General features: G+C 43.1%; 1 long non-coding RNA gene across 1 annotated transcript; it reads left to right on the forward strand.

The window, feature by feature from the left end:
* Positions 1-3,562: 3,562 nt before the first annotated feature.
* LOC143964273 (uncharacterized) lies at positions 3,563-11,267 on the forward strand. The gene is made up of 3 exons (XR_013271110.1): positions 3,563-3,644; positions 10,725-10,790; positions 11,180-11,267. It is a non-coding gene; the product is annotated as an uncharacterized LOC143964273 (long non-coding RNA).
* The last annotated feature ends 457 nt before the right edge of the window (positions 11,268-11,724 follow it).

The following is an 11,724-nucleotide window of genomic DNA, read 5'->3' on the forward strand; positions in this document are numbered from 1 at the left end:
TGTGACCCGTATCAGTTGTTCTCCATCCAGTCCCTTTATGTTCTGTATCTACAGTTAAAGAGGACGTAAACCCTGATGAGTTTACTTCCTCTTTCATTCCCTGCAAAGGCAAAGCATAATGGGCTACTATGCATCGCATAGTAGCCCATTATGTGTCACTTACCTGACACAGGAGCCAGCGAAGTCGCCGCTGTCCCCTGTAGTCCGCCGCATCCATCTTGTTGGTGGGGTCTCGCAGCTCCGCCGCTGTCATTCGGCGAAGCCGCGATAACTTCACTCCCACGCATGTGCATGGGAGTCGACACGCGCGGCAGCTCCATTCTTGGAAATGCCGCGCTCAGTGCGCCTGCGCGCCGCTGTCTACGGCGCATGCGCCGTAGACAGCGGTGCCCGTTTTCGGGCAAATATCTCCTAAACCGTGTAGGTTTAGGAGATATTGCTTGGACCTACAGGTAAGCCTTAATCTAGGCTTACCTGTAGGTCAAAGTGGTTTGTAAGGGTTTTTCAACCACTTTAAGAGAACTAAGCCATGATGTATTAATATTTTCTTATGTCTTGTTTATTCTTTTATTTTTGTGTTCATTGTCATATCTTGTTTTTGTTTCTTACATCTGAATCATACTTTTTGCTTTGTATGCTTCATAAAACCTAATAAACATACAATAAAAAAGAAAGAAAGCCATAAGAAGTCCTGTTTGCAGTTTGTGAGAAGCCATGTGGAGGACACAGGAAACATGTGTAAGAAGGTGCTCTGGTCAGATGAGACCAAATTTGAACTTTTTGGCCTAAAAGCAAAATGATATGTGTGGCGGAAAACTAACACAGCACATCATCCTGAACACACCATCCCCACTGTGAAACATGGTGGTGGCAGCATCATGTTTTGGAGATGCTTTTCCTTAGCAGGGACAGAGAAGCTGATCAGAGTTGATGGGAAGATGGATGGAGCCACATATGGGGAAATCTTAGCCCTTGTACACACGGTCGGAGAATCTGTCGGAATGAGTCTTATCGGACCGTGTCGTCAGATAATCCGACTGTGTGTGGTATGCATCGGACTGATTCCGTCCGAATCTCCTTCCGACCCAATTTTCCAACATGTTGGAAAGATTTCCCAACCAACTGGGCCGGACGGACCTAATCCGATCATGTGTAGAGCATTTTCATCGGACTAAGTGGCACGCATGCTCAGATCAAATTCCTACATCAAAGCTATTGGCTACTAGCCTGAATGTAGTCCCATCGTAACGAAATAACGTCATCACATTCTGAAAGATCAGATTTTTCGCCAACTTGGCCCGACCGTGTGTATGCAACAGTTTCGGACACAATCCGTCGGACTAAATCCTACCGGCGAAATCCGACGGATTTGGTTGGCAAAATCTCCGACCGTGTGTACGTGGGCTTAGAAGAAAACCTGTTATGCCCTGTACAAACGGTCGGACATTCCGACGGCAAAATCCATCAGATTTTTTCTGACAGATTTTGGCTCAAACTTGCCTTGCATACACACAGTCGCACAAAGTTGTCAGAAAATCTGATCGTTCTGAACGAGATGACGTCCAACACGTATGACGGGACTATAAAGAGGCCAGTAGCCAATAGCATTCATCTCGTAATTTATTACGTGGCACTGTGTGCGTCAGAATTGTCTAGCACAAGATCTCAAACTTTGTGTGTCGAAAATACTGACGGAAAGTCCGACCGTGTGTACAGGGCATTAAAGTCTGCAAAATACTTTTTAAATGGATGTGTGTCCACACAACGGCATGGGAATCCTCTCATGTACTCCAGATCATGAAAGGGAAACAATCACAAAGCAGACATAGCATAATCCCTTTTATTAAAAACAATCTTAAAAGCAAATAGAATGACATTCACATATTATTGTGCCGTGTTCCTGGCACTATGAAAGATCTGCCAGTTGTGTGTAGGCGCCGTTGCTCTGTCAGTCCTGGAGCCAGTGTGCATTCAAATTGGAGGAAGTGGTGACAAAATGTAACCTAAAAGCCTGCCCCTATGCGTTTCGTCATCTACATGCCCTTCCTGATGATGATGTCTAGATGGAAAAACGCATAGGGGCCCTTCGGTTATGTTTTGTCGTCACTTCTGCCGATTGGAACGCATGCTGGCTCCATGACCCAAGGAGCAGTGGCGCCTACACACAACTGGCAGATCTTTCATAGCGCCAGGAACACGGCACAATAATATGTGAGTGTTAGTGAATTTGCACAAGCGCAGAGCACTTTACAGTTTTACCTATGATAAACTTCATATACACCTTATGTTGATGAATCTTCATGCACTTTTTTCACTGGATAGAGGCTTATCTTTTGAATTCATGCACTGCATACCGTTTTTTTTTTCATTTTGATTTCACGTTTATATTTATTCACCTTGTATATTGATCAGTTGTTTCTTTTTATATGGTATATGAATTCATGCACATGCCCTTCATAGCTTTAGCCCTTGTACACACGGTCGGACATTCCGACAACCAAATCCGTCAGATTTTGTTCGATGGATTTTGTCTAAAACTGTTGCATACACACAGTCGGACAAAGTTGTCAGAAAACCCGATCGTACTTAACGTGATGACGTTATTTCGTTAGGACGGGACTACGTTCAGGCTAGTAGCCAATAGCTTTGGTCTAGGAATTTGATCTGAGGATGCGTGGCACTTTGTCCTATCGGAATTCTCTACACATGATCGGACAAAGTCCGATCGGATCATGTTGTCGGAAAATTTTATAGCCCAGCTGGAAAACTTGGTCCGTCGGATATTCCGATGGAAACAGTCCGATGGAGCCCACACACAGTCGGATTATCCAACAACACGGTCCTATCGGAGATTGTCCATCGGAATGTCTGACCGTGTGTACAAGGGCTTAGTCTTAAGTTAATACTGAAACATTCAATACATGAAATATTCAAATGCAGAGGCAGTTATTTAATAGAATAAAGAGTAAATACATTTATATAGTGTAAGCCCTTGAACACACGATCAGAGATTCAGACGGAATGTGTCCGATCGGAGTGTTTTGTCGGATATTCCATCGGAACAAATTTGTGTGTGGTCCTCATCGGACTGTTTCCGTCGGAATATCCATCGGACCAAATTTTCCAACTTGCCGGAAATATTTTCCGACAAAATGCTCCGATCGGACATACTCCGATCATGTGTAGAGAATTCCGATCGGACAAAGTGCCACGCATGCTCAGATCAAATTCCTACATCAAATCTATTGGCTGCTAGCCTGAATGTAGTCCTTTCGTAACGAAATAATGTCATCACGTTCTGAATGATCGGATTTTCCGACAACTTCGTCCGACCGTGTGTATGCAACAGTTTCGGACAAAATCCGCCGGACAAAATCCGACGGATTTGGTTGTCGGAATCTCCGACCGTGTGTACAAGGGCTAACAGATACAACCGGCCCTTTGAGGGCAACCATGATGCTGATGTAGACCGCAATGAACTTGAGTTTGACACCCCTGGTGTAAACCATACTGATCGCACAAAATGCCAACGGTTGCTCTTTCACATCTATGTTTGTCCTCAGGGAACTCTAGCGAGGAAGATACGTACGTCAATATGTGTGATCTTGGTCTACAGAAACAGGAGAAAAGTGCAAAAGCCAAAGGTGAGCTTTTACTCTAACAAGGTACAACCTTCTGTTCTGCCTCAGGTCCTACTCCATAGGAGGATACACGCCTCCATTTATAGGGCATTCACTTTTATTAACACCAATATTTTGTAGTCTTGGCTCTAAAAATCGTGCAACTATTAAGAAGTGCTCTATTTATCTGGAGCACATAAGCCAATGAAAGAGAGCTCATTACTGGTCCAATGATTGGTGTATGAAGACCAATACCTAAATGTGATATTTATTTGATGAAGGTTATGGAGGATTCTGTACAACTCAGCAGAGTTCACTAGAGATACAACATGGCATGCTGGGAATAGCCAACCACATTGTCTAGGATTGGGCTGGAATGACATTGTGTATGGATGAGGATTTCCTATAACCGCTTTCCTCCCACACTTCAAAGACATGCTGGTTGGTTTATTGGTTCCTGTCTAAAATTGGCCCTAGTATGTGTATGTATGAATGTGAGTTTGGGAACTTAGATTGTAAGTTCTTTGAGGGCAGGGACGGATATGGATGTACATGTAAAATCACTGCATAAATTGACAGCATTATATAAGTACCTGAAATAAATAAATACAATAAATAAATAATAGTTGATGACTGCAGGCTTGTTCACAATTGTCTGTCTATAATTATTTTAGATATACACTATATTACCAAAAGTATTGGGACACCTGCCTTTACACACACACATGAACTCTAATGACATCCCAGTCTTAGTCCGTAGGGTTCAATATTGAGTTGGCCCACACTTTGCAGCTATAACAGCTTCAACTCTTCTGGGAAGGCCGTCCACAAGGTTTAGGAGTGTATCTATGGGAATGTTTGACCATTCTTCCAGAAGAGCATTTGTGAGGTCAGGCACTGATGTTGGATGAGATGGCCCTGCTCGCAGTCTTTGCACTAATTCATCCCAAAGGTGTTCTAACAGGTTGAGGACAGGACTCTTTGCAGCCCAGTCAGGTTCCTCCATCCCAAACTCTATCATCCATGTCTTTATGGACCTTGCTTTGTGCACTGGTACAAATCATTTGGTGGAGGGGGGATTATGGTGTGGGGCTGTTTTTCAGGCATTGGCCCTGGCCCTGGCCCCTTATTTCTAGTGAAAATAATTCTTAAGGTGTCAGCATACCAAGACATTTTGGACAATTCCATGCTCCCAACTTTGTGAGAACAGTTTGCGGATGATCCCTTCTTGTTCCAACATGACTGAGCGCCAGGTCAGAAATCCAGGGGTGACCACACTTAATTAGAGCTACATGAAAGCATTTTAGTACTTGTCTTCAAGTTTGACAATTAAGATCATATTCTGCATCCGGCATCCTTGGCTCAGCTGTACTTCAACAGTGTTTGCTTTTGGTCTCTATGGGCTGTTCTGGCCTCCCTGTGTATCCCCAATGGTGTTCACCACCCCTTCCCTGACTCCTGGCTGGAGACAAGGGGGATTGAGCTGGTAAAACATCTCTTGTCACAAATATATCCCCTGAGGAAGCCCATGGTGGCGAAACATGTCAGGATAATTCTTAAAATTGTTATCTCCAAGTGACAAGACAAATGCTTTGTACAATGATGTTTCAAGAGACAAGTTGTATTCAATGTCTGTTTGTTTTAAAGCATAACAAACATTTTTAAATACATGTTGTTTGTAATAATAAAATTACTGTCATTTTGTTTATGTATATTTGAATCTTTGTATTCATTATTTTCTGGCACCTTTAAAGTCTCACAACAACTTTTCTCTCTATGACTGAGCACCAGTGCACAAAACAAGGTCCATAAAGACATGAATGAACGAATTTGGGGTGGAGGAACTTGACTGGCCAGAGTCCTGACCTCCATTCGATAAAACACCTCTGAGATGAATTAGAGCAGAGACTGTGAGCCAGGCCCTCTCATCCAACATCAGTGCCTGACCTCACAAATGCCCTTCTGGAAGAATGGTCAAACATTGCCATAGACACACTCTTAAAGCTTGTGGACGGCCTTCCCAGAAGAGTTGAAGCTGTTATAGCTGCAAAGGGTGGGCCAACTCAATATTGAACCCTACGGACTAAGACTGGGATGCCATTAAAGTTCATGTGTGTGTAAAGGCAGGTGCCCCAATACTTTTGGTAATATAGTGTATATCCCATAGTTTGTGGACTCTATATCTTTCCTACAGACTAAATAATAAATGCGCATTTGGGTTGTTTTCACCAAAGAAATGTAGCATAATACAGTTTGGTCAAAATTTATGAAGAAAGATTATTTATTTGTAAAATTTTTTTACAGAAACAACGTTTTTTTAAATTTACTTTACCAGTATTGACGTGGTTAAATAGTCCACTAGGCCCAAGTACCTGTGGTGGACCTACTCGTGTGTCCACTCGCGCAGTGTTGCGCACGCATTCCTATATGCCTAATGGTCGCAGATCTCTCTGATGGCTGATATGATGCTCCAGACAGAAACACTGGCCTCAAAGTTCTCCAACTCCAAACTGACAATCCACCGAAGATCTCAATATACAGCAAGTCAGTCAATGGTAATACACGGGAATAATCTGAAACAGAATAGGGAACAAGCACAGTGCATTAACCTAGCACATTAAGAAGGGGGCAACACTATCAAAAGCATCAAATGCACTTACAAGATTCCAAAAGAGTGGTGCAGATAACAACGCCCAGGGAGACGTTCCTCCCCACTACAATGGCCAGTGGTGGGCTTGAATAACAGCCCCAGGGGTAAAGGCTGGTGGTACAGGCGGCATCCGTGTTGCTGAGCAGCAGCCTCGTAGAGCGGCAGCAGTGTCCACTTTCCCGGCAATGTGTTTTTCGGGACATGCCTCCTTTTTCAAGCCTGGTCATGAGGTGGGAGTGCTGGCTACAAGTAATAAACAGCCAGCGGGGGGTTTGGAGACAATGGGGTATATGGACACTTATGGGCCGTACACACAATATTATTTCCCAACAACAAATGTTCAATGTGAGCTTGTTGACGGAAATTCCAACCATGTGTAGGCTCCATCAGTCATTTGCTGTCGGAATTTCCAACAACAAATGTTTGAGAACAGGTTCTCAAATTTTCCCACAACAAGATTTGTTGTCAGAAATTCCAAGCGTGTGTACACAATTCCGACAAGCAAAAGTCCACGCTTGCTCTGAATCAAGCAGAAGAGCCGCACTGGCTATTGAACTTAATTTTTCTCAGCTCGTCGTACATCTTGTACCTCACCGTGTTTTTGACGTTTGGATTTTCCGACAACATTTGTGTGAACGTGTGTATGCAAGACAAGTTTGAGCCAATATCTGTCAAAAAAAAATCCATGGATTTTGTTGTTGGAATGTCCGATCATGTGTACATAGCCTAAGGGGTGACTAAAAAAAAAAAAAAAAAAAAAAACAGCTTCATTGTAGATGTGTTCTATGTAAATGGGGGCAAATGTTATTAGGCTCTTTAATCTTCGGATCAAATGAATGAATCAGGAACATATAGCATTACAGCCACTAGATGGAGAAAATGATCATAGTAACTAAGTATGTATTTTTTATGATCATCAGCTCTGTCTAGTGACCATACTAAAGTATTTTCCTGATATATCCATTAGGTGGGGAGAATATAGGCCAATAACTTAAGATTATGCTCCCTTTCACACAGAAAACAAGTGTAGCACACTCTAGTGTACAACTTGCGTACGTAAATTTAGTTATGGCTCATGGTAGTTGTGTAATTTGGTCGGGTTACTGCAGGCCAGGCTGGATGGCTCTACATAGCAGGTCTCTGGTGCCTCCCCCTGGATATAGAGGTGTGGAGAAGCTTCTGGAAGTTTGTTGGTGGAGGCCAGGAGTTTTCTATCTGCATACTTAAGGGAATCTGGCCAGGCAAAAGGTCCTGCCATGGTGGATGGGTCGGCCCTTAAAAATGATGGAGCCTGACCAGCAGGGGAGTTGGATGGAAAAGGGAGTGCTGAGGTTGCTGTCGTGTGGCCTTGGAAGAGACCCTAGGTCTGGGAGCTCTGCCTCTAGGCAGAAGCTGAGGAAAGGAAGGAGAGTAGGCCTAATGCCCCCCACACACGATCGGACTTTCTGACAACAAAATTGTGAATTTTTGGTCGAAGGATGTTGGCTCCAACTTGTCTTGCATACACACAGTCACCCAAATGTTCGCCAACAATTACAAACGTGAAAACGCGGTGATGTACAAGACATACGACGAGCCGAGAAAAAGGAAGTCCAATAGCCAGTGTGGCTCCTTCTGCTTGATTCCGAGCATCCATGAACTTTTGGGCATCGGAATTGTGTACACACGATCAGAAATTCCGACAACAACGTTTTGTTGGCGAAAAATTTGAGAACCTGCTAGCCAACATTTGTTTGGCAGAAAGTCTGACAGCAAATGTTTGATGGAGCGTACACACGGTCGGACTTTCAGACAACAAGCTCACATCCAACATTTGTTGTCGGAAATTACAATCGTGTGTACGGGACATAAGAGAGGAATCTCCAAAACTTTGAACATCTGGGCTGGCATGGGAAGATCTGTTCAATTGGAGTCCTGAACAAAAGTCTTGCCCAGTGCAGCGGGGAGCAAAGGAGAGTACCTCAGCACACTCAGGGGCATTCAAAGGGAGAGGATGCCAGACGTAGCATATTTTCCAGGGACAGCATTGAACTAAATACCAATCCATTGCCTTGGGGTGTTCTACAGAGCAGCCAGATGGGCTGGTAGGCAAGGCAGCCAGATGGGCTGGTAGGCAAGGCAGCTAGGTGGGCTGGTAGGCAAGGCATCTAGGTGGGCTAGTTGGCAAGGCATCTAGGTGGGCTAGTTGGCAAGGCATCTAGGTGGGCTAGTTGGCAAGGCATCTAGGTGGGCTAGTTGGTAAGGCATCTAGGTGGGCTAGTTGGCAAGGCAGCTCGGTGGGCTGGTAGAATGTCCAAGCATCAGAACTGAGTGAAGTTCTACTGAGGAGACATGATACTCCTGCATGCAGTTTGCAACTTTGTGCTATTTCTCTAAAGGGGACTGAGAGCTCCTGGTCCATAAAGGACCTTGTCACTGATCCATAGAGACTGAGATTATTCCGGAGGGAGTACAGTCCAGGATCTTCATTTTTGTACACAGGAAAGAAAGTTGTCCTCGGCTGATGTTTCTTTAAGTCAAGTTGAGCATCCCATAATTTCTATACCCTATCCAAGTTGTTTCCCCCAATAAAACAACAAAAACAATCCCATGGACTGATTACTTGTGTCTCAATGCAAGTTGGAGATGCGTGTTGCCTGGCTGTGCAGGGATAGGGGAGCCAGTAATCAGCGGCTCTTGCAGGGGGTAGCACTACACATGTACATGTGTGTGTACGCTCCATCGAACAATGGTTGTCGGATTTTCCACGGACAAATGTTGGATAGCAGGTTCTCAAATTTTCCGTGGCCTGTTGTCGGATTTTCTGAGCGTGTGTAAACGAGTTAGTCGGACAAAAGTCCAAAGTACAAACACGCATGCTCAGAAGCAAAGACGAGCCGGAAGCGGTAGGTCTTGTAAACTAGCGTTCGTAAGGGAGAAATAACATTCGTGACGTGGAAAATGATGAAATCTGGAAATGCAGCGCACAATTCTCTTCTTCTTTAAGGGGATAATAATGAAGCTGCTTTGCTGGTGATACTGATGGAGTTATTGCAAACAAATTTTCAAAGTTTTTTTTTTTTTTTCTAGTGATATCAAGAATAATATTATTATGCTTTTTTTTTGGTACAAGTTACCACAACACCATTATCTTGTTGTTTTTAAGATCAAAGATACAACTATGTTGGTGTCCCTTGTAAATTTTACATTGTATTTTTTTAAAATGTGACTGCCTACTCCCAAACTGTCATTTGAAGTAAAACACATAGCCGAGTATTATTCTACACAATTTTTTTATTGTGCATTAAAAAAAGAAAACAAATAAAATTAGACATGCTATCTGCCAATAGAACTTAACCAAAAAGTACGTTCTATGCATCCAAATATATAGAAAATATACCAAATCAAATCATTATTCAACCAAAAAATAAAATAAAATAAAAAAATAAAACAAAAGCCTCATACACGTGTCCTGCCTCTTAATATAGGGGGTCACCAATGCCAAGAGATGGTGAAAGCAGGGGTCCGTCATCTGGAGATAATTCCGAAAATTATCTGTATTATTCTCCTGGAGCTCCCGCAGCAAAGGCATATGACATAATTGGTCACGATTAATAAAGCAACCAATTTTTGGTCAAAGAACTCCTCCTCCTCCTGTTCCTGGACTGGACTTGGGTTAAAGCAATAACTCCAAGGCCAATAATAAATAACACGTTATCTTCTCTGATTCCGCAACATGTCTGGCTGACGGACGGCCGTTCACAAACAAACTGAAAAGCGCAAAACGCTAAATGAAAAGCGCGAATCAACATTCACCAAACTTCTACTAACACAAAATTTGCAGAAGGAGCCCAAAAGGTGCCACTAATGAGCTAAAAAACCCCGTTGGTGTTTGTTGGCCGACAATTCCTTGCCATTTGTATGCAAGACAAAATCCATGCACACGCCTTTGCACAAAAGTCAGAGGTTTTGTCCGCAGAAAATCTGATCATGTTTACAAGGCTTTAGGCTGGCCATGCATCATACAATTTTCTTCTTCAATTTCTTTTGGATTTACCTTCAACTATGTAATGTGAAGACCTGCCTGATTGCATTCCAATTGAAAGTGTTTAGGTCTGACCTCATATTATAGGGTTTTGATAAATCTAAAGTAAAATTGTACAAGAAAGCCTAAAAAGAAAAACACTCATGAAACAAATACAAATAAAATTGATGAAAAGAGTGTCAAATCATATGTATATAAAATGGAAAAATTAACATAAAGAGAACAAAAATGAAATGGGTTTGTGATGATATAAACACTGTATTCTGTGTGTTCGGTGTAGTATTTAAAAAAAAAAATACTGGTAGACCTCTTCTATCTTATCTTTTTATACTGTGCATTAAAACATGTTGTTTTAAGAACTTACAGTGGACACCATACTGATTGCACACAATGCCAGGAGCTGTTCTTTCACATCTATGTTTGTCCTCAGAGAACCGCGTATATGGCAATTTGTTTGATCCTGATCTATGGAGGAAGAAGAATGCCGAAGCCAAAGGTGAGCTGTTACTATAACAAGGTATGACTTTCTGTCCTATTCAATTGGAGCACATTGGAGGACACTCATCATTGGAGGACACTCCCCATCGGAGGACACACACCTCCATTGATAGGACATTTACTGTTTACTAAAATGATGTACTCTTGGCTCTATAAACCTATGCTATTTATTTGATGAAGGTTCTGGAGGAATATGGACAACTCAGCAGCACCTGACATGAATGTCACATTCACTCAGCACAACTGGCTAGAGATACAACATGGCATGCTGGGAATATATATGTATAACATTGTTTAAGATAGTGTTGGAATGTTGTGTACGGATGAGAATTTCCTATAACAGTTGATGGCTACAGGCTTGTTCACAACTGTCTATGATTATTTCAGCTGACAAAAATACACAAACCCGGCTTATACTGATCCTGATGATCCTTCTCGTCTTCCTGTTCCTTGTTCTGATTGTCTTCATAGGTATCCTGTTCACCTCCTGTGAGTATTAAAGCTACAGTCTTAAAGGAGAAGTATGTTTTTTTGTTCCCTATTCATACTTGCCTAGGTGGATGCAGCATCGGCCCGATGCTGCATCTGTCCCCCAGCGTCTCTATGCTGAGAACTGAACGATGGAACACCACCGATGGCTCGATTCTCTCAGCTCCCTGAGAGGAGAGCTGGTGACGGTCAATCATCAGCTCTCCTACTCTGCTCCTCCATGCTTCCCGGAGTGCTGAGCTGTGGAGGGGTGGAGGGTGGCCGTCTCAGGCTCTCAGTGGCTTGCTGAGAGGCTGAGACTGAGATCAGTCCAGGCACCTGGCGGATCCAGACTTCCGAAGGCTGCATGACACTGTGCCTGGACTGATCGAGGAGACGTCAGCAGAGAGCAGACTTCAGACCTGAAAACAGGTCATAGGAGTGCCAAACAAATTGCACTCTTG

The sequence above is a fragment of the Lithobates pipiens genome, unplaced genomic scaffold, assembly GCF_037356315.1.
Source record: "Lithobates pipiens isolate NorthernLeopardFrog02 unplaced genomic scaffold, aLitPip1_a1.2 Scaffold_8, whole genome shotgun sequence".
Taxonomy (NCBI): Eukaryota; Metazoa; Chordata; class Amphibia; order Anura; family Ranidae; genus Lithobates; species Lithobates pipiens.